General features: G+C 52.0%; 1 protein-coding gene and 1 long non-coding RNA gene across 2 annotated transcripts in view; both read left to right on the forward strand.

Moving 5' to 3' along the window:
• Positions 1-22,728, forward strand: part of TTI2 (TELO2 interacting protein 2) — a 456,481-nt gene that overhangs the window by 111,210 nt on the left and 322,543 nt on the right. The window lies entirely within an intron of this gene.
• LOC137463275 (uncharacterized) lies at positions 5,298-8,950 on the forward strand. The gene is made up of 2 exons (XR_010993871.1): positions 5,298-5,690; positions 8,250-8,950. It is a non-coding gene; the product is annotated as an uncharacterized lncRNA (long non-coding RNA).

A 22,728-nucleotide genomic window follows, 5' to 3' on the forward strand; every position in this document is an offset into this window, starting at 1 on the left:
GGAGGAGGATGTGGGGAGTGAACATCTGCCAGGATGAGAGAATTCCCAGATTCCATCGTGTCCCAGGAGGGAGAAGTTACATCAGGGTTTATCCCTGTAAGAAATGCAGCAATCCCAATTCCATGGCACTGCCTGTGGCTCTGAACTTGAGTAAGAGCATCAGGAGTCGCTGCAGTGACCCAGGGATGCAGCTCCACCCACACAATTTCTATTTTCAAAGTGCAGGAACACAGGAAATTCAATCAGAAACCACCTCAGCTTCAGGCTGGTTGGTTTGTTGGTAGTGTTGGGTTGCTTTGTGCTTTAGCTTTAATCCAGGTCTTTGCCTTCCACTGGGGTATTTTGCTCAGTTTTCAGTATTTCAAGGCCTAAAGTCTCTTCTGGACATGAACAGGCCCCAGGTTTGATGCACACTCCAAAGATGACCTGGCTGAGGCTGCTCCAGTTGTGGAAACACAATTTCCAGGAATGCTGCATCTCAGAATATTCCCCTTTCCACCCCAGATGATCAGAGCTTGGCTCTCCCCTGTATTTGCTCAGCTTCAGTGCTTGAAAAATATCTGCAAAGTGAGTCCTGCCTCACCCCACTGCTCTCAGCTCCCACGAGGGGTCCCTTGGGGTGCACAGGTACCTCTAAAATCCCTGGAGCTGCCTGAAGCGTGATCCCAGCATGACCTGAGGAGAGGCAGCTCAGGGATCCTTTCCCAGGGCTGGCATCCCAAAATCCCCCAGCTCAGCTGAGATCCTCAGAGCCAGCAGCAAAGTCCCACCAGCAGCATCTGAGCAGCTCCAGACTGGGAAGGGAGCTGCTCCCACAGGCGGTGGGGGAACAGAACCCACCCCTCTCCCAGAATCACCTGCCCTGCAGTCTCTATGCTCTGCCATAAGCACTGCCTGCTCTAAAGGAGCTGCAGGGATTTGGCAGAGCACACGGCTTAGATTTTAATGAAAACAAGCTTTTATAAAACTTAACTGTCGTGGAAATGTTTTTTGGATTTTTCCTGTCTCCTGCTATTGTCATTAATTTTTCATGAGCATCATTCCACAGCCATCCATGCAACTCTAATTTTACAGCTCACTGTTACTCCACAAGAGTCAGGAAATGACACTTCCCAGGGCTTGATGCTCCATTCTCTTTTCAAATGAAACTGCTGAACTTCAACTTTCTCTCCAACTCCAGCATTATTTTCCTATTCAATTTATGCTAAATGTTTTTCATCCCAGGGCTTCTGTAACATTTTTCTGCGAGCTGAACAGCCCATTCCTGATATCCTGACACGGATCCTGGGGATGGAGCCTGCCCTGGAGATGTCCAGCCTGGAGTTAAGGGCTGTTCACTGTAAATGCAGCTCTGCATCAACATTTGAGACACGGAAACCACGGCGTTATTCATCAGCATGCAGATCCCCTGGGGTGGTTTGGATTCCTGTATTTGGAACCCTCTGCTGCCTTCTCCAGGAGGGATTCCACCTTCTCGCATGGCCCAGGATGGTTCAGTGCTGGGCTCAGGCTGCAGAGGAGGCTCTTCCAGGGCTGTTCCTCACAGAATCCTCTCACCCTGGCCCTGGAGCTGCCCCGGGAGCAGCTGAAGCTCTGAGCAGTTCCCATCCACGCCTGCCAGGTTCTCTGCCAGCACCAATTTCCATGTTCCAGCCTGGCCTGGCCTGGCTCAGGGAGAGCCCCAAGTGCAGCTTTGCAGAGGATGTGAGTGGTGAAACCTGGCAGGGAAAAGCTGTGGGAATGAGCTTCTCCCAGCGGCCCTGCTGCCCCAGCAGCGAGCTCTGACAGGGATCCCTCAGCTCCTGCTGAGCTCTGACAGCAGAACAGGTGAGGAGGGAATGTTGGAAATCAGAAACACAACCAGGAGTCCCCCAGGTGAACACCTACCCCAAAGGTGGAATGCTGCTCGTGAAAAGAAATCTGTGTAAATAGGATTAACTGCCTGTTTGTTCCTCAAAAACCCCACCTTTCTGTTCTGAAGATACTCCTAGATGTTTGTCAGATTTATAATGCCTTGGGATTAAACACAATATTGGACTGCTCTTGATGTATAATTCTGCTCCTCTGATGATTGAATTCACTTCACTCTGCTGCACAGCTTTTATATTTTATTTATTTCATTTTATGATTCCATTTTATTTTTCCAGTGTCATGCACCAGTACAAGCAAAGAACTGAGAACAAAGCTCTGGCATATTAAATCAATCAGAGGGGTTTACTTATTAATATCTTTTTAGCCCGAGAACATTCTACAAGACGTGTGTGCTCAGGCCCAGGCTGGGAGAGGCAGCCGTGCGCTTTCCTGCTCAGCCTCCTCCTTTGATTCCCATAAATTGTTTGCCAAAGGCTGGGCTGGAAGAGGAGCCGCACCTGTGCTCAGCAGTAGGGACTCAGGCGGGTTGAGCACGGTTTTGGCACACGGAGCTGCCCGTGGTTCCCGTGTTTTCCACCCCCACCATCCAGATCCAGGTGAGCTGGGGGATGCCAGCCCTCCCCTGGCAGGGATGGAGCTGCTGGAGGTGACACCGAGGGACACAAGGAAAGGGCCCTCCAGCCCTGCAAATTCCAGCGTCACCAGGTGCAGGAGAATCTGCGGCAGGAACCATCCTGGTGACATCCCTGGAGCTACAAACACCCCCCAGAATTCCCCCAACACGGAGCTGGGACGCAGCTCCAAGCTCACAGGTCTCCTGGGGTAGATTTGCTTCCAGCACAGCTCACCCCACCCTAGTGCAGTCTGTTTGGAGCACGGAAAAAGGCTGTTCTAAAACACAGCAAAACAGCTCCGGCCCCTGTCCGTGCCTGTGAGCGCCCAGGTGGCCGTGGGGAGGCACAGCCTGACCCTTCCCTGCTGGCTCCATTCCACTGCGCTCCCCTCCCGCTGTTTGTGGGTTAATAAACTTCCCACCCCGAGGACCTGACCGAGCTGAGCAGCGGTGAGGATGGCGTTCCCGGGGCCGGGATTCCTGTGCTTGGTGCCCGCAGGTGGCACCGTTTCCCCGCAGTTCGGCTCCTCCGCTCACCGGCACGCAAAAATCAATTTGCAGCTGAGCATCGCTGCGGCCTTGGAGGAGAACAGAGGCCAGCCCAGCCCGTCCCGGGCACTGCTGTGTCCCAGCTCCTCGGGCACAGCCACAGCAGTGCCACCAGATGCCACCAGCTCACCCAGCGTCCTCCCCCCTTCCCAGAGACGCAAAACATCATCAAAAGCTCGGGTCTGGTGGAGAGCTCTGACGCCTTTTGAGCACTGCAGATGAATAATGCAATCAGCTGCTGCTTCAGGCAATCAGGACAGCTGAGGATGGCAGCAGCTATTTCGCCCGAATTGGGAAAAACATGTGCCCAGAAGAACAAACAGAACAAACAGAAGAATGGTGGAATAATAGCCCAGCAAATGGCTGGCAGGGAGGCACAGGATGTGTTATTGCAGACGTTAAACGCGGCAGTATTCGATGTCTGCCCTCTCCTTCCCCCCTTGCTGAGCAGCAGAGGGGACTGGGAGGGACTGGAACCAGCGGGGTTTGGAATGGGGCACACACGGGGGCTGACAAGAGGCGTTATTTGCATTTTCATGGAAATAAGGACGCCGAAATTGCAATCAGCTCATCTGAGACTCCAGGCAAGGACAGCAAGAGCTCCAAAGCAGTCCCCAAGAGGAGAAGAGGGGAGAAGAGCACGGTGGCTGTGCCAGGTGACACCAGAGCCCCTCGCTCTGCAGGTCCCCTGGGCAGGAGGAAGGCTCAGACTGGAGAAAGAAACCTTTGCCCATTCCCTTTCCTTGCCAGGACTGTCAGGATTTGGCTCCGTGTACTTCCAGCTGTGCCCAGAGCAGGAATGGTCATTCCGAAATCCCAGCCCCTCAGCAGCAGAGCAGAGTCCCTGTGTCCCGGTAGGGACAGGCACCTGCAGCAGGAATGGGAGAGTGCAGCGGGGACTGGACTTTGGTGTCCCTTCACTTGACTGGGTTTAGTCTGCACTGCCACACTCCTTGGGGATGGGCTCTGGAGCTGAACTCGCCCAGAGGCCCCACGTGCTGCCCAGTGCTGGGGCAGAGCCAGCGCTGCTGTGTCCCGAGAGCTTGGTGGGGACATCCCTGTGCATCCCCAGCTGTGTCCTGATGGGGCACAGCTCGGCCCTGTCCACATTCACGGGCAGGGAAACTGAATGAGGGGAATGAAGGGCCTGAATGAGTTCAGCAGAACCCCAGGAGCCTGATTCCATAAATCCCTGGAATTTGCAGGGTGGAGCTGCTCCCTTCTGCTCGTGGAGCTGTCCCCTCAATGCCACAGCTCAGCCCCTCCTCGCTGGAATAAAACAATGCCTTTCCCCAGAGCACTGCACAGCTCCTCAATTAGGCCCATGTTCAGGATTTTCCTAATTTGTTACTGTGATGGTTCCCTCTCCCGACAGTTAATTATCCGTGCCTGGAAACAGATGTGCTTCCTCCAACTGCTGTGCAGGCTCCAGCTCTAAGCCAAGGCTGAATCCTGACCCCACAGGCACATTTCACTGTGGGTTTCTCTGCTGGCCACAGGAGCCAGCCATTAGAGGAAGTAATCTCCCCTGTATTTGTGCCTGCCCATTGTGATGGAGGCTCCTCTCTCTTTCCTCTTTCATGGCCCAAATGGCTCGAGCTCACTTTCACCAGAGATGTTGCCCAGACTCTGAATCATTTTTAGGGCTCCTTTATGAACCCTTCCAGTTTTTCAGCCTCCTCTTTGATCTGCAGACACCAGAACCACTATCCCAGAGAAGATCTGGGTGATGGGGCTGGATGGAGAGGGGAGCTCATTACACCAGATCCGTGCAAGGCAGGATTTGATTTTAAAGTGCACCAATTTCAGTGGGAAAGGAGGATAAGAGAGGCATGGAAGTGGGGAGATGTTTCCTGAAAGGATTAAACTCTCCCTGGGCAATGAGAACATCCACACTCACATTAGCCTGGATGATAAAGGAGGAAAGAGGAAGATAAATTCTGCTGCTTCAGAGCACAACCCAATAGTCAGTGGGGACTCCAAATAAATGCCTGCTTTGGGTGGATTTCCCTGGAACTGCTCAGTCTGGAGAGATGGGGATAGAAGGTCTGGAGGGCACCTCCCCATCCATCCGTGCTGTGGGGACACACAGACAGCAGAGTCAAAGCTGTGCACTCTCAGATTAAACCCTTCTGTCCCCCCCCCTGCTTCCAGGCCTGTCTAGGTGAGAAGGGAAGGAATTGAACCACATTTCCCAGCCTGCACCCCCCCAGCCCTTCCCTGCAGCCTCCATGGGGGATGGGACTGAACACTTTGCACAAACACTGACAGCCCCTGAGCCCTGCTTGGCAAACAGCCCCCACTTCTCCTGAAGGGGCTCGGAACCTTCCAGGTGCAGAATAAAACAGACTGGTCTAGAATTTGGAAACAAATGAGCCATGCTGCTTGCTCCAGGCTCCCAATTTAATAAACATGCATCTACATCTAATGGACAGTCTGTCACTTCCCTTTAACAGAAATCACCTGCTCCTCTAATAATCATTAAACAAATTGACAGCAGGATAGCCAAGGCCTCTCATCTCAATGCCACCTGCAGCAGGACTGAAACAATCCACCCCATCTCCCCAGAGAGGCCATTATTCTGCTTAATTGGAAGGCACAAACACCCCCTCCATGTGACACGGAGTCAGACGTGGCCACGAGGAGAATAGACTGTGTAAGAATTCCCTTTGTTTATTTAATGTGTGTTTTATTAGCGACATCATTCCTCATTTCCTCCTGATGAGGGTGATAATCGCTCCTGTGTCCTGCAGTCCTCTGCTGCTCTGGCCAGAGCAGCTTTTTGGGGCAGAACTGCCAGCAGGGACATCCCAAAAGCTGCTGCAGACGCTGCTGGGAGTTTTTAATCCTCTTTTGGAAGGGATTAGAATGTGTCTCCTCCACACCTCTGTCTGGCAGGATCCACAGGGATATTGGGACTTCTGACATCACCCGTAGAGCTCTGCTAAGGCCCAGGGTGGCAAATTTCCATGAAAGCAATAAAGACACTTCAAGGTTCACAATAATTGGAGGGGAAAAACATCTCAGAAAGGGAGATTGTGGGCATTCTCAGGTATTTGCCTCAAGCATCTGCTCCTCTTAGGCCTGGCTCTGGTTCTGCCTCCCCATGCCCTGATTCCAGACAGCTCCAAGCCCTGCCTGGTGCTGGCCCTCAAAACCTCTCACCCACAGCATTCATTACTGAGGGACACTCGAAATTAATGAAGAATTCTCTCAGCCACCGCCTGCAGGCACTCTGATTGTCTCAGCCCCGCTGATTTGGAAGTCCTGGTGCACTTTATGGGGGCCTGATGAGAGCACAAAAGCCATTGCTGGGAGAAAGGAGCCAGAGGAACAGCCCTGCACTCCCTGCTCGGGGTGAATCCCCACCGAGCTGGGGCCGTCCTCTGCCAGCTGGGCACAGAAACTTTGTGGGGAATTTATCTCAGCAAGGCACCAGGGAGGGTTTTCCTCCATTTGGGCTCCTGTGGCAAGCACATTTCTCTCTCTCAGGATTTTTTCATACAGGTGCACAGAGAGAAAGAAAGAGAAAACTATTTCTATTGCTGCTCCTTGTTTTTCCCATGTGGAATGTGCTTGGAGAATTGTTTACCTGGGGTGATTGCTTGGTTGGATTCTGGTGAGGATTGTTTGAGCTGATGGCCAATCCAACCCACCTGTGGCTGCACTCTCAGAGAGGGTCCCGAGTTGTGAGTCAGATATGGGAGTTAGAACAAGTAGGTCTGTGGTGTTAGTATCTCCTTTAAACAGTATATTAATGGATTATAGCATAGTTATAATAAAGAAATCATCCAGCCTCTGAACTGGAGTCACACATCATTTCTTCCCACTGGGTTCGCCTGCATTTTACAATAGGCTCCAGCAAAGAACTCTGGCCCATCCTGCCCCTGGGATGGGGTAAATGCTCCCTCAGGCCCAGCCCTGCCCTGCCGGGAATGGCAGAGGAGGGAGCATCAGCTCGGCCATCAGCTCCTCTGTGTAGAACCATCTCCCGCGGATGGAGAGGGCTCTGAGCTCCCCAGCAGAGGCAATGGCTCCCCTCAAAACCTCTCAGCTATCAGGAGAGAATGAGCCTCATCCACCCACGAGTGCGACCAAGTGTCAGAACAGGAGCCTTGGAACTGATTGGACCCTCTCGTTATTGCCCTGTGCTCCTCTCTGAATGCACCCTGGCCAAAAACAGCTTCGGGAGTGACAAAGTGCACAGCCCCTGGGCTTGCACCATCCCACAGACCCCACAGCCCTGCAGACCCCACAGACCTGTCCTGAACTCTGCAGACCCCACAGATCTGTCCCTGGAGCTGCAGTCCTGAGCTCTGCAGACCCCACAGCCCTGCAGACCCCACAGCCCTGCAGACCCCAAAGACCTGCACATCCCACAGCTCTGTCCCTGGAGCTGCAGACCCCACAGATCTGTCCTGAATTCTGCACATCCCACAGACCTGTCCCAGGCTCTGCAGACCCCACAGATCTGCAGACCCCACAGACCTGTCCTGAACTCTGCAGACCCCACAAACTTTCCCTGCACCCCAGAGTCTCTCCTGGCTGTGCAGGGGAGCAGGGCCAGCACAGACACGTCCCACAGCCGCTCCCACCTGCTGCTTTCTGCACAAGACCCCCCCAGGGGACAGGAAGGCACCACGGGTTTTTATTTAATTTTTTTTCCTCAATCCTTCCACCTCAGAAGCAAGATCCCCATCCCAGACCCGCAGCCAGCACAGGGAGGTGTGACTCAGTTAATTGTGACTCAGTTAATTGTGGGATTGCAGCCACACGGCTCCATCCTGGGGTTTTTGTGCTCCCAGGCAGGGTTTGGGGCACTGCTGGTCCCACACGGCTCCATCCTGGGGTTTTTGTGCTCCCAGGTTGGGTTTGGGGCACTGCTGGTCCCACACGGCTCCATCCTGGGGTTTTTGTGCTCCCAGGTTGGGTTTGGGGCACTGCTGGTCCTACATGGCTCCATCCTGGGATTTTTGTGCTCCCAGGCAGGGTTTGGGGCACTGCTGGTCCCACACGGCTCCATCCTGGGGGTTTTTGTGCTCCCAGGCAGGGTTTGGGGCACTGCTGGTCCCACACGGCTCCATCCTGGGGTTTTTGTGCTCCCAGGCAGGGTTTGGGGCACTGCTGGTCCCACACGGCTCCATCCTGGGGTTTTTGTGCTCTCAGGCAGGGTTTAGGGCACTGCTGGTCCCACACAGATCTCCTCTGACCCCAGGTGCAACTATCCAGGAACAGAACCATGGGCTGAGCCCGCTCAGGTGACTCCAGAGGGACGCTCCAAACAAAGGAATGGCTCCTCCTGCTCCATGCCATGATCAAAGAACCTTCCGTGGATACAGGAGAGCGTGCCCCAAGTGCCTCAGACAGGCAGAGATTAACAGGCCTAAATGATACATGTGCTCTAATTAGAGAGTGTAATCACCTCGGGCTGATCATTATTGCTGCCTTTATGTTTATCACTGCACTGCACTAAGGTCCCTGGCAGTTCTTTCATCTGACTTACACTCAAGGACATCAGGTTTTTAATCATTAAACACCTTAAACACTATTTTTCAGGAATCTTTGAAGAATAATTATTTTACCAGTATACACTGTACATCTCTGAAGGTTGATTTAAAACCCTCTCATCTCCAGCTGCTGCACTTATGTCAACAGAGCTCTTTGGAAATCAGGCTCGAGGAAAAGAGCGCAGAAAATACAGAAAAAATGTTTTGTCATTCTTACTCTACTTTTTCATCTATTTTGTTTTGTTGGAGGATTCGCAGCTCCACTCTGGGACCTGTCAAAGTTTCAGCCCTGTCAGAGCTGAGGGGGTTTTCACTGGACACGGAGCCCTTGGGGACAACTCCTTCCTTCTGATTTCCTTCCACGCTCCTGCTCACACCTTTCTTCTCCCATCCAGGTGCTCCCCTCCACTTTTTCCATAGGGAAAACAAAACAAAACAAAAAAAACAGAAAAAGAATTAAAACTGCCACATGATTTCCCTTCCAAAAGCTCTCTTTGAAGTATTGGTGATGTGCAGGGCGACCTTTCAGGAAGGAGCAGGTGTGACTTTTTACACATCCTCTGCCACATGCGCTTGGGATGTGGTGAAATTCAGTTGGGATGTGGTGAAATTAATTTGTGACGTCGTGGAATTCAGTTGTGGTGTGGCGGAATTCAGTTGTGACGTGGTGAAATTCAGTTATGGTGTGGTAAAATTCAGTCGTGGTGTGGTGGAATTCAGTTGTGATGTGGTGGAATTCAGTTGTGGTCTGGTGGAATTCAGTTGTGGTCTGGTGGAATTCAGTTGTGGTCTGGTGGAATTCAGTTGTGGTGTGGTCAAGTTCAGTCATGGTGTGGTGGAATTCAGTTGTGGTGTGGAATTCAGTTGTGACATGGTGGAATTCAGCTATGGTGTGGTGAAGTTCAGTTGTGCTGTGATGGAATTCAGTTGTGGTGTGGTGAAATTAATTTATGGTGTGGTAAAGTTCAGTCATGGTGTGGTGGAATTCAGTTGTGATGTGGTAAAATTCAGTTGTGGTGTGTTGAAGTTCAGTTGTGGTATGGTGAAGTTCAGTTATGGTGTGGTAGAATTCAGTTGTGGTGTGGAATTCAGTTGTGACATGGTGGAATTCAGCTATGGTGTGGTGAAGTTCAGTTGTGCTGTAGTGGAATTCAGTTGTGGTGTGGTAAAATTGAGTTGTGACATGGTAAGATTCAGTTGTGCTGTGGTGGAATTCAATTGTGACATGGTGGAATTCATTGCCTCCTGCAGAATGCAGGGATCTAGCTGGGAATTTAAAACTGTAAGATCTAGAAGCAGCCCCTTCTCAGTCTCTTTGCAGGGGAAGTGCAGAGGGAGCAGTGGCAGACCTGCACGGAGCTTGTGGCAAGGACAGGGACACACGGATGGACAGCCAGGAGCTCCAGGGAGGTTCCTCCAGGCTGCTGAAAGCCACTGCAGCTCCTCTGGCTGCCCCTGCAAGTACAATGTTCCCTTCTCCTGCATTCCAGGCACTGCTGAGCGCAGGGACAGCCTCAAAGCTCGTTATCTGCAAGGTTAGAATCCAGAAATTCCATCCTGAGCCGAACGAGCTTCTCGGGAGCAAACCCTGAATCAAAGTGCCCAGAGTCTGTTCTGTAATTAGCAGCTCCCCATAACCACAGGCCATTTGTACCGTGTGTTTCCGCCCTTTGATCACTCAGAGGCTCAGTGTGATAACTCTGCTCAGTGAAATGAACAGTGCTGGGCATCCCCAGCCTCCAAACTGACAGGGAACGTGCACCAATTCAACACAAACATTACAAAAACTGTAAACATTCCTGACCCAACCTGCATTTGTGATGCAGTTCACGGCAGGCTGGAGCCAGAGCCCTTTGAAATTCAGATGAAGCCCTTTCCAAATCTGTTTGAACACGGTGGGGCTGTGCTGGGCTGGCTCCTCTCACACGTGCCATGGATGCTTTTCCTGCATGAATACCAATAATTCCCAATAAAAGCACCTTTGCAGGCCATGGCCAGGCACAGAAATCAGCCAGCAAAAGGCAGAGGGCTCCTTGTCCCAGCTGCCAGCTCTGAGCAGGACAGGGAACCCCTCTGCAGGACAAGAATTGGTTGTGTTTGGGAAGATAAAGCCCCACAAATGCACTGCCCCAAGCAAAGGGAGCTGCAGGAATGGGAATGCGCTTTTTAAGGAGTTCTACAACACAACACTGAGCCTCCAGCCAAGAATTCTCTCTATTATTAGAAAATCAATTACTCCTTCCAGTCTGGACTGCAAATATTGGAGGTGGCTAAATAGCCTGGGATGTTTTTCACTCATAAACTTCTCTCTCTACAGTGGGAGTAGCAGCGAGGGGGTAATAAAATTTGTGTCTTGTGGTTCATGCACATTTCAGTATTGCTCTCCTGTAGTGGAGCCTGGTGAATGGAAAACAAATTTAAATGGAGATAAAAGCCCAGGCAGATCTCATCCATCCATTTTGTTAACTGCTGTCACAGGCAGAGATGGAATTTGGCTCCTTTGGGAAGGGCACTTGCCATTTTTTCTCTGTGTGGAGCTGTAAGTTTTATTGTCCCTGAGCAGGAGAAGATCCTTGGGTGGGATGGGTGGGGATGGAGACTGGCTTTGAAATGGGGTCACTCGGGCTCCTTCCTGCTTTGCTCCTCAGGAAGGCACAAATCCTCTGCCCATGTTTTTCTGTCCTCGTTTTCATTCAGGGCTGTGGCTCCAAGTCCCCTGAGGTCAGCACCGAGCCTCCCCTGGCTTCAGGAGGGTTTGGACCACAGCACACCATAGGCAGCAGTGCACAAAACCACATTTCCTTTGGAAAGGGGCTGGGGTGCTCCTGCAGGAGGCTCAGGTACACCTGGAGCGTTCATCTCCCAACCCTCCAGGGACATCCCTCCACTTAGGGACAGCTCGTTAATTAATTAATTAACTCCTCAACAGCCAGAGCACAATTTGTCATCAAAGCTCAAAACAAATAAAACACACCTTGATGTCCCCTCCCTCCCACAGCCACCGTGACTAGACTGCCAGAACTCCATTACAACAATGCTTTTTCCTTGATAATTATTTGAATAAATATTTGAATATTTGCATTTCCTCCAAAGAACTTGGCAGCAAGCTGCATGCAGAGACAGACTGAACTGAACGCTGATTCCCAACGGCTCCCCCTGCCTTGTCCCTTGTCACACCCAGGGACACACAGCCAAGAGCCTGGCTCAGCTCTGGAAATCCAAACCCACACCTGGACAGGTGCAAAGCCCAAATCCCCCACTCCAACCCAGAACGCAGAGCGGTGCCAAGGCCCCCTGTCCCTCCTGTGTTTGATTGTGGGAACCCAGGACATCCCTCTGGCTGCCCTGGCTGGCTCCAGACCCTGGCAGGGGGCTCGCAGACCTTGGCACGAAGTCAAAAACACCTGTGGCTTCCATTTTAGCCCGTGGAAAAAAATGCCAGCTTTGTGTGAGGAATTACAAGCCACAAGGGTTTGAGCAGTGTGGTTGCTGAATTAACACAGGGTGAAAAAGTAGAATTTTGGGGTTTTTAGAATGGAGTCCAGGGGGACAACATGGAGGGATTTGGGCATGTCCTGGCCTTCTCCTTCTCCTTGCCCTCCATGTCTTGCTGTGATGGTGACACTTTTCTTTTGGTTTCAGGTACAGACACACTGCCCAACAGAAATGACAGATATTGGCACGTTACTGTAACCATGGCACACGGAGTTTTGGGTATAAAATGTGAACACCGCCCTGAGGGCAGACAGAATGCCATGGCCGACCTGCTGGACAGAGCTCAGCAGGGCAGAGAGAGAATGTTCTAGATAAGGGACAATAAACAACCTTGGGAAGCCGACCCTGTGCACTCAGACTCCTCCTTTGGCTGCACGGGCTGGGGAACGAGGACTTTTACACTCTTGGGGTCATCCCAACACCCAGACCCCGAGATTTGCTCAGGAAGGAGCTAGGGAGGTTTTGGGAGCTGACACTAGCTGAGTCAGTTGTGCACATGCTGACACCTTCCTGTGACCCAGGGCACGGTGACCACCAAGGACTCCACAGTTCCAAACTCAGCAATTGCCTGCACTGGATACTTTTCAAACCCCTGCGATCTCAAGAACCAAACAACTGCAAGTCACTCTGTGCTTTCCTGGAAGGAGACTGCAACTTCTCCCTCCTGCTGGGACCAGAGATCATGAACATCATTAATGTTCTCCCTGAAACTGTTTGGAGACTGTGACAAGCCCCATTTGTCCCTGACAAGCCAGTTAGGAGCGTGTTTGAAATGCCTCAGCCTGGCTGCTGTGCCCTGTGCAAGGCTGGTGGTTCCTGACAGGTGGAGTTGCTGTTTTGCTAAAGGAGTTGTCATTTCATCAATCTTTTCAGCTGGCTCCAGAGGGGAAAACCCTCCATTGCACTTGCTTTCATTTCTGCTTTTAGTTTTAAGAAAAACTGTCTTTAAAACACAAAGATCAGAGCCCCAGGAGGGGAGGAAACAGCTCAGAGGTACCTGATTCCTCAAACAGAGCTGTTTTTGCTCAAGTTGTTAACAAGCTGGCTTCAATTTCTGCCTTTACACCTTTATTCTGATGGCTTCACACCACACCAAGCTCCTTCCAGCACCTTCCCCTTGCTGCTTCTCCAAAATGGCAAATCCACACACGCAAATGTAGGAATAGCTCTTGTTTTGGGCAATAAAGCTGATGCCAGAGCAGATAAATAAAGTGAACTCAAAATCAATCTACACAGCTAACGTGGGACTTCTTACCTTTTAAATCCTCCCAGAAGCACAGGAATGCCCGGAGCTGCTCAGAGAAGATTCATGTCTCCTTTGGTGGAACATGCTGGTGATTACTCAATGAGAGTTCAGCCTGCCAGCAACACCTGGGGAGCTCCCACGGGGCGATTCTGGGGAGGAAGAGGAGAAGGGGAGGATTAAACCTGCTGCGGGCGCTGTGTTATCAGCACAGCAGCCCTGCTGCAGAGCCTGAGCCCAGCTGGGCTTTAGCAGAGCTGAGCTTTTCCATCCCAGCCCCAGCAATGCCTGGCTGGTGCTGCTGAGCTGCCCCAGGCCAGGCCTGTCCTCCCTCTGGAGCACAGGGGATGCACTTTTCATCTCGGGCAGGGAAGGAGCTGCAGCTCCAGCGGAGATTTGCGTGGCCTCGGAGCTCATTTGGAGCTAAAAGCCCGGAGAGAAATCCATAATGAGAGAGATCTGAGAGTTTAATGCATTCCTGCAAAGGAGAGGGATCTGCCAGGAGGTGGATGGGATAAAATCATCCCTGAGATCAGCTGCAGGTCAGGGTGTGGAACTCCAGCTCTGAGGGTTGGCACAGAGGGACTCTGTCAGTCAGGGCTGGGGACACAGCTCAGGGCCAGCCACAGCCTGGGTGACACCTCTGGGAAGCTCAGGGCAAGTCTTAATCAAAACTTCAACGTTGTTAGGTTATTTCTGGTGATTTTTGATTCCTGCCTCAGGTCAAGACAACTCAGTTCAGTGCTGCATCTTGGTAACATTTGGATGAGCATCCAAAACACGTCCAGATGTGTCTATTACAGCCAGAATCGGGGAACTTAAACAATGTCCTGTGGGAAAGAGCGGTATAAAACACAGAACTCACAATCCAAACTGAAAATCCAGGAAAATTTACAGTCCAAGCAGACAATCCAGGAAAACTGACAATCTGAACAGACAGTGCAGGAAAACTGTTACCAGGGGGAGAAGGCAATGAGCAGCTACAGCTCCTCAGCAGTCCAGTTCTCACTTGCACAACTAAATAAGGGAAATATTTCTATTTTTGGCTCTATCTCTCAGCCAGTTAAACCCAGAGCATTGCCATCACCCAGCCAGGGTCTTCATCCTCCTCCCCACCTGGGCTGAGGGGGGCTGAGGTCTGGCTCATGGCTGGGTGACTCAGTGCTGCTGTACCCAGGCTAATCTCTGGGACTTGCTCACTGAGCTATTTTAAACCATTATTTGCAGTGCAGAAATGAGACACTTTCCTCAGCTCAGGGGTGTGCAGAGCAGGTTTGTGTTGTTAACTGCAGCAGGAGTCTCCTGTCAGTGGGGATCATTGGGATGCTGACCATTTTTATCTCCCACAGCCAGGAAGGGCAGCCTGTCCCTGTGACCAGGCTGAGCAAGGCAGAAATAAAGCTGCCAGAACATCGAGAGTCACCTAGGGTAAGCAAACAACCAGAGAGGAGCACGGCAGGCTGGTAGCTCCTTCAGCCAGGCTCGAGTCAGTAACTTGGAATAATCACCACAGGTGTTCCCTGGCATGGTACAGCTGGAGAAGGGCCACACTCTTTTAGGGCAGAGTTGACAAGGAAATGAGACACAGCAAGAGGAGATCTCTGGTGACCTTCTGGGGATGCCACTGCTGCTGTGTGACTCAGGGACAAAGCAAAGCTGGACAGGCCAGGACGGGTGAACTGAAGGGGAAATGCTGGAATGCATCCGCCTGATCCCCATGGAGCTGGGAAGGGGAGCACAGGCACCCCGTGCCTGGAGAGGACAGGAGAAGGGTGCAGAGTGACCTTCAGCATGGAAGGAGAGGTGGGACTGCTGCACGGGCAGGTTTGCTGCCTCCCCTGCAGGAGAGCTGCCCAGGAATTGCTGCAGGGCTGCAGGGCTGCAGGGCAGGGGCCGCAGTGCAGAGCTGCAGGGGAAGGGCTGCAGGGCAGGGCTGCAGTGGGGTCTGCCTGGGCTCCCCAAGCCATGGCAGTGCTGCAGCTGCTCTGCAATATGGGCTGAACCCTGCAAAGCCCTGCTGAGCAGCTCACCTGTCACCGGGGCTGAGGAGCAGGTGACAGACGTGCCAGCAGTGCTCCACAGCAGCCTGAGCTGAAGCTGGTTTTTTCCCAAGGAGAAGTTTCTCAGCCAGCTGCTCTCGCTGAGATGGTGCTGCACAAACACAGCAGCCTCTGTGCAAGAAATGAAATGCAGAAGGGTCTGGCGAAGGTTCTCATCAAAGCCAGAAAGGATTCGAAAACAGAACTGTGGCAGGTTCGGAGCTTTCCTGCAGATCCTGCTGCAACTCCCAGCTCCTCCATCCCTCCTTTCCCCCAGCATGGGCACTGCCCAGCTCCTTCTACTGGCACAGGGGTTGTGCAGCCACCCCTAACGAACCCCAGGTCATTAATTACCCAAACCCCCTGTCCAGGGCCACCTGAGCCCCTGAGCTCCAGTTCTCCAGGAGGCTCCACCAGCTCCTGTTCAGATCTTCCCTGAGCTGTCACACCCTGACTCATCAGGAGCCCGAGAACAAAGTGTTGGCATCATTTAAAAAATGAAATACAAGCAAAGCAAAGATGCTTGCAATGACATCTTTGATGTTTTATAGATTAAGAGAGTCTCTCATGAATAACAGTCATTCCTTGTGTCATCCCTTTTCTGGCTTGGAGAGTTTTCATTAACTGAGATTAACATTAACTGGAAAATAATTAAACTGGCTTAAAGAGTCTGGCATTCCCATCAGCACCAGCAATAATTAATCAACACAATCAATAGATTTTAATAGCATTAAAATTCTGATTTACTGCCTTATTCCTCAAGCCCACACCTCCCACTTCTATTCTTAGCCTCACTGTGGGCAGGATAGTCCTTAGGACAATACCAAGAGGACAAATATAGAAATTAAAATCAACCTTCATTTTCACTGTCCCTGTAAGAAAAGGTTGTATTTTTTTCCTCAGAATTTTTTCTTCACAATTCCCCAACATCAGTCACCCCTGGTGTGTGATTCTGAACTCATCAGGTTCCGCCTTAGCGCCGCAAAGCCCAAATCAGGAGAATAAAATGGGACCCAACCTGTGCCCAGGGCCAAGGGGGCAGAACCAGCTCAGCCCCCCCCCATCCCCACCTCGGGGCAGAGGATTCCTGGGCACTGCCACGGGCAGGAAGGTCACAGCATCCCACAGGAAGGTCAGAGAACCCTGCAGGAAGGTCACAGAACCCTGCAGGAAGGTCAAAGAATCCCGCAGGAAGGTCACAGAATCCCACAGGAAGGTCAGAGAACCCTGCAGGAAGGTCACAGAACCCTGCAGGAAGGTCACAGAATCCCGCAGGAAGGTCACAGAATCCCACAGGAAGGTCACAGAACCCTGCAGGAAGGTCACAGAACCCCAGAGGAAGGTCACAGAACCCTGCAGGAAGGTCACAGAACCCCACAGGAAGGTCACAGAATCCCACAGGAAGGTCACAGCATCCCACAGGAAGGTCACAGAACCCTGCAGGAAGGTCACAGAACCATGCAGGAAGGTCACAGAGCCCCGCAGGAAGGTCACAGCATCCCACAGGAAGGTCAGAGAACCCCGCAGGAAGGTCACAGGACCCTGCAGGAAGGTCACAGAACCCCGCAGGAAGGTCACAGAACCCTGCAGGAAGGTCAAAGAATCCCAAAGGAAGGTCACAGCATCCCGCAGGAAGGTCACAGAGCCCCGCAGGAAGGTCACAGAACCCTGCAGGAAGGTCACAGAACCCCGCAGGAAGGTCACAGAACCCTGCAGGAAGGTCACAGAATCCCGCAGGAAGGTCACAGAACCCCACAAGAAGGTCACAGAACCCCGCAGGAAGGTCACAGAACCCTGCAGGAAGGTCACAGAATCCCACAGGAAGGTCACAGAACCCCACAAGAAGGTCACAGAACCCCACAGGAAGGTCACAGAACCCTGCAGGAAGGTCACAGAATCCCACAGGAAGGTCACAGAACCCCACAGGAAGGTCACAGAACCCTGCAGGAAGGTCACAGAACCCCGCAGGAAGGTCACAGAATCCCACAGGAAGGTCACAGAGCCCCGCAGGAAGGTCACAGAATCCCACAGGAAGGTCACAGAACCCTGCAGGAAGGTCACAGAACCCCGCAGGAAGGTCACAGAATCCCACAGGAAGGTCACAGAGCCCCGCAGGAAGGTCACAGAATCCCACAGGAAGGTCACAGAACCCTGCAGACCTGCTCCTGTTCTGTGGAAATGCAGGCAGATTTGACCCATGGATCAGTGAGGATCCGTCAGGTTTTGAGGCAGTTCGGTCCTGGTGGGTGCTGATGGAGAAAGGCTCCAGCCAAACCCCTTGCTCTGGGGTTTCTCTGCACCCAGTCACGCCCTGAGCACAGAAAATGAGCTGTATCTCCTCTCCCCGGTGAGTTCAGTGCTTTATCACAAGGGGACAGCTTTAATTCTGTATTTCTCCATGTCTGTGGCGCTTTTTAAATTAACTTTCAGGTTGCTCAGGAAGCTGAGCATTGCATGCTCTCTGTTAGAGCTGGATTAACCATTTCCTTATCAGCAGGAGCCACATTTTATCTGCTGCCAGCACTGCCCACACCTGAGAGCAGCAGCACCTCGGCAGAGGAGGGACCCTGCAGCCCCCTGTAACTGAGTTCTACAACAGGGAAATGAGGAAAAAATGAAATCCCAGGTACTTCCTAAACCTCTGAATGCAAGGCCTAATCCAGGTAATCCCAAAGCAATCTTGTTGGCAATCTAATTGTGTTTTCTGAGGAGGAGGCTGCAAGAACAGTTTGTTTACACATAATTGGATCCCTTTATATGTTTGGATTGTGCTTATTTCTGAAACCTTTCAAAATGGAAAGGTCTCCTGGAATATTTGGCTTGGCTTTTCACTCCAGCCTGAGGGATTATCCATTATTTTGCACATAATGGCCCAGACAAATATGAATTTTGTATTAGCACAGATCAGAAAGTCCAGCTCTCCCTCGAGGGCCAGCAACCAGGAGACACCAGGAGAACTGAGGAAATGGCGCTGGTTTTTAAATCCCTTTTTATGTTGATTTGTTTCTCTCAGGAAGCTCTTTCTGTCTGCAGCAGCCTCCTTGCTGGAGGGAGGCTCTCCATGGGGAGAGCAGGGGAGGAGAGGCTTCACATTTGAGGGTTTTTAAAGTCACCACAACTTTCACCCAGATCTTTCTCTGCCCAAGGAAGGGCTGGGCAGGGTCCCTCCCTCACTGGTCCCACCCCAGCTCCAGCTGGGAACACCTCAGCCACCCCCCAGAGCCCAGGAGGGGATTCCAGATCACAGAACAGCACAGCAGAAGCTTCTGGTGGCTGCAGAGGGAGCTCAGCCCTGCCCTGGGACAGAGATCCTTGTGCAGACATCCCTGCTGCCACCTCCATCCCAGGGGATCCTGCAGGGGACCCTGGTGTCACCTCCATCCCAGGGGATCCTGGTGCCACCTCCATCCCAGGAGATCCTGGTGCCACCTCCATCCCAGGGGATCCTGCAGGGGATCCTGGTGTCACCTCCATCCCAGGGGATCCTGGTGCCACCTCCATCCCTTGGAATCCTGGTGCCACCTCCATCCCAGGAGATCCTGGTGCCACCTCTGTACCAGGGGAATCTTCCCTGGCCGTTCCTTCCCCTTCCTGGGTGACATTGTCCCCCCCCAGCTCCCCACAGCCCAGTAACCAGCTCTGCCACAGAGGCTCCACTGGGGCTGGAATGTGAACTCCAGGATTTTGCCAGGACTTTTTGCACCAGCTCAGCGAGGAACCCACGAGGCCACTGCTGGCTCCAGCCACGGCCTGGGGCTGGAGGAGAAAACACCAATCCAGGAAGCCAAACGTGGGGATTTGTGTGCCCAGAACTCCCTTCCCACCAGGCTTTTCTTTTCTTTTCTTTTCTTTTCTTTTCTTTTCTTTTCTTTTCTTTTCTTTTCTTTTCTTTTCTTTTCTTTTCTTTTCTTTTCTTTTCTTTTCTTTTCTTTTCTTTTCTTTTCTTTTCTTTTCTTTTCTTTTCTTTTCCCCTTTTCTCTTCTTTCCTTTTCTCTTTCTTTTCTCATGTACCTGGAAAGTCCTGGAGCACAGCAGTCCCTGCTTGCCCCTGTCCAGCTCCCTGCGGGGGTGGGGCCCTGCTGGCCCCACAGGTGTGGGGTGGGCAGCAAATCAAAGCAGTCAGCACCAGGTGAGGGGGGTCAGAGCCAGAGCAGCAGCTGCGCTGCTGGCACAGCTGATCCTCATCACCCTGATTGCAGCAGAACGCTCCCACCGCTCTGCTTTGGAGCCATCCTGATGTACAGAAACAGCCCCAAAGCTGCACTTCAACTCTCTGCAGTCACTCCTCAAAAAAGAACCTTTCATGCTCGCTGTCGTAGGAGACAAAAGCTGCAGCCTGCCTCGCTCCTCCTGACACTTGTAAAGCTTTTCAAACCAGGCACACAAGATTTGTCAGAACAAAGTTGACATTTTAAATGAAGAGGAATGATGAAATGTCTAAAGATGTGCTGCAGAAACGCTCTCACAGAGAGTGCTGGCAATTTGAATACAACGGCAATGTGTCATTGTGGAAAAGTCAAAGCAGGGATTCTTTCATGTGGCTAAACAGGGAGATAAACGATGGAAAAACTGCAGGAACTGTGATGCAGAAGGGGGAATTCATCAGTCCTGGGTGTGGGGCCTCTCACGTGTGGACACTTTACAGTGGGAATTGCACTTGTGCTGCTCCTGACGTGAGCACAGATATTCCATGGGCAGAGAGGATGGAGAGCAGAGTTTGGTTCTCCAAAAAGCCAAAGCAAACAAAGCCTGTTCTGTTCTGTTGAGCTGAACTTGTAGAATCCCCCTCCAGCATTTCAGCTGCTCTAACAGCACTGATCATGGTAAATTTATTGGAAACAGCTGAGGCTCGTGGAAGAGCTGAACCGTGTGGAAATGCAGCTCAGCATTTAACACCCTGTGCTGGCCAGGGCAATCCTGGGCTCTTTACAGGGGTGTCTGGCCCTGGAACATCCACACTGATGGATTTCAGTGAGAATCCTGAGATTTCATTCTGCTCCCTCATCCTCCTTCCCAGTGGAAGCTAAGCATGCCTAATGCTGTAACATGGGGACATAATAAGAGGTTTTAATCCAATTTTCAACTGCCCTGGATGCAAAGGAAATTTGTGAAGCATATCTAAAGGAACAAATGCCTGAGCTGGAGACCATTTTCCATTTTGAAAGTGAAAATTTATTGGGAAGCCCTAAAGAGCCACTTCTCAGGACAAGAAGAGAGTGGGGAAGCCTGAGAATTGAGCCCTGCTTAATCCTCTGCTGAATCCCAGGGCAGATTCCCCTTCCAGGGCTGCTTTATTGCACAAACTGAGCCCCTCGTTTGGTTCTTCATCTCTCTGATCAACAATCCATAGAGAGATAATTAAACACAAAACCTCCAGCAGAGAGTCAGTCCAACGTGGCAGGACACAGGGATGTCTCTGGAACTCCAACACGGTAAGGAGGCTCCTTTGGGGCAGTTGTTTTTTTGCACCTCAGTCTATCCCTGCATTCTCTTTTTCCACCTGTGCCTCCCCTCCAGAGCAGGAGGAGTTTTGTTGAACAAAGATGACCCACTTTAAACTGCAGCGCTGGCACCTGGAGGGGAGCTGTGCTTTGATTCCGGCCTCTCCAGGGGTGGGCTCAGGGAGCAGAGCCGGCTCTGATGGGCCAGTGCCCAGCAGGTTTTGTTTTCTTTACTCGTTTTGGAGTTCACAGGTCCAGAGGCTCAGCAGAGAAACTCCCTCCTGGGGACCCACTCCCGACTCCACATCCTGCCTGAGCAGCAATCCACAGGTCTTAATGACTGACTGGTTCCTCTAATTAGCTCCGCTAATTGGGGGAGGCAGGGTTCGGTGCTGTCTGCAGCACGGAGCCTCTGATCACTCTAGGTCCCGTTCCCAGGTGTGCCATTACAGATTCTGTGGGTGTGTAATGCCATTACAGATTCTGAGGTGTCACAGTCCCTGTCGGGGCCAGAAGTGAAGGAGCTCCTTGGAAAATCCCATAGCTGGGTTTGCAGAACTTGGATTCCATTTCCCCGCCCTTCAGCTTCATCATCTGCAGGTTGCCAATAATTCACTGCTTCTCAGGCTCCCAAAGACAAAGAGAATTAATTCCGGTGGATGGTGACTGAATAAGAAGATGAAGAATGAACCTTGCATTTCCAGCACTCCCAGCTCTGTGTGACTTTATTTAGATGCAGCCACAGGTACCGCAGGGGCTGCAGGTGGGGCTGAGAGCTCAGTTCCCAGCCCTGTGCCAGCCCTGTGCCATCCCTGGCCCCCTGAGCCCCAGGTCCCAGCTGTCCTCCAGGCTGGGGGACTCCCATGCACAGAACTGGCCCCAGCGTTTCACTGGGCAGCCTTGCTTTGTCTTCCCTTTGTGCATTAACATTTTAAAGACTGAAAAATGAGCCCCGAAAAAACGTCCTCAGTCAGCAACCTGCAATCTATTACAGCAATTAATCAAAGACACACTTTGTCAGCTTCCCCTTGTTCTCTTGTGCTTTATGGCCGTGTTGTTATTTCAGCCACACAATAAAAAGGGATTTGTCTTCATTGCTGGGGAAATTCTGCTCAGGACTGAGGGTGGCAGCCCTGGCTGTGCTCCTGAACTCTTGCCCTGAGAGCAGGACTCATTTCTGTGCATTCACTGAGCCCTCGTGGGTGTGTTTTCTGTCCTGTCACGATCATAACACACCTGTCATTCAGGGGGACGCCCCACAGGCACAGCAGGAGCGAGGCCTGGGAGGGTGGCCCTGGATGTGGGGCTGAATCCCAGCCCAGATCCAAGCAGGATGTGCTGCCCTGCTGGAGAGAAGCCCTGCAGTCCCCACCTGTCCTGCTGCAGGTGCCACAGAGCAGGGACAGGAGCCATCCCTTCCCCCACGGCTCTGTGTCACCCGGAGCTGGTCACAGCAGCTCCTTCCAGGGCAGGCTGACGCCTCTGGCACTTTGGTACCCATGAGCAGTGCAGGAACAGGAGATTTTCCAAGCACAGGCACAGCAAGAGCAGCTTCCTTCAGCTCTCAGCACCAGGCACCCCGCTCCAACGAACGGATTTCACCTCTCCCAGCAGCTCAGCTCCTGTTCTGCACAACTGCCCAGCAGACAGGGCTTTCAGCAGAACACTTCTTGCTGCCTGAGTGACAAAAACCTGACTTGCAGGGCTCTGCAGGATGAGGCTTCCTCTGGATGCCTGCAGGAAGCAGCACAAGAGCACAGCGATTCACAGAATCACAGAATAATGAGGTTGGAAGAGACCTCTAAGATCATCCAGTCCAACCTATGCCCTGACACCTCAACTAGACTATAGCACCAAGTGCCATGTCCAGTCTTTTTTTAAACACATCCAGAGATGGTGATTCCACCACCTCCCTGGGAAGACAATTCCAGTGCTTTATTATTCTTTCAGTGAACATTTTTTTCCTAAT

The sequence above is a fragment of the Anomalospiza imberbis genome, chromosome 28 (genome assembly GCF_031753505.1).
Source record: "Anomalospiza imberbis isolate Cuckoo-Finch-1a 21T00152 chromosome 28, ASM3175350v1, whole genome shotgun sequence".
Taxonomy (NCBI): Eukaryota; Metazoa; Chordata; class Aves; order Passeriformes; family Viduidae; genus Anomalospiza; species Anomalospiza imberbis.